Source organism: Rhinopithecus bieti, unplaced genomic scaffold, assembly GCF_001698545.2.
Source record: "Rhinopithecus bieti isolate Rb0 unplaced genomic scaffold, ASM169854v2 scaffold_12151, whole genome shotgun sequence".
NCBI lineage: Eukaryota > Metazoa > Chordata > Mammalia > Primates > Cercopithecidae > Rhinopithecus > Rhinopithecus bieti.
Window position 1 is genome coordinate 1,224,671 of NW_016807233.1, and position 261 is coordinate 1,224,931.

Consider the following 261-nt stretch of genomic DNA (forward strand, 5'->3'; position numbering starts at 1 on the left):
GAGAAGGGAGGGGAGGGGAAGGGAGGGAAGGAGGGAGGAGAGAAGAGAGAGGGGAGGGAAGGGGAGGAGAGAAAGGAGGAGGGGAAGGGAGGTAGGCAGGAGGGGGAGAAGCGGGAGGAGAGGGAAGGGGGCTGCAGGAGGGTTTGGGGAGCGGAGGGAGAGGAGAGGGAGCGCACGAGTGGAGAGAAGAAGAGGGCGGAGGCGGCGAGGGAGCGCGGGGCGGAGCTGGCTTCTTCCGGTCCAGCCTTCCCTCCGCCGCCT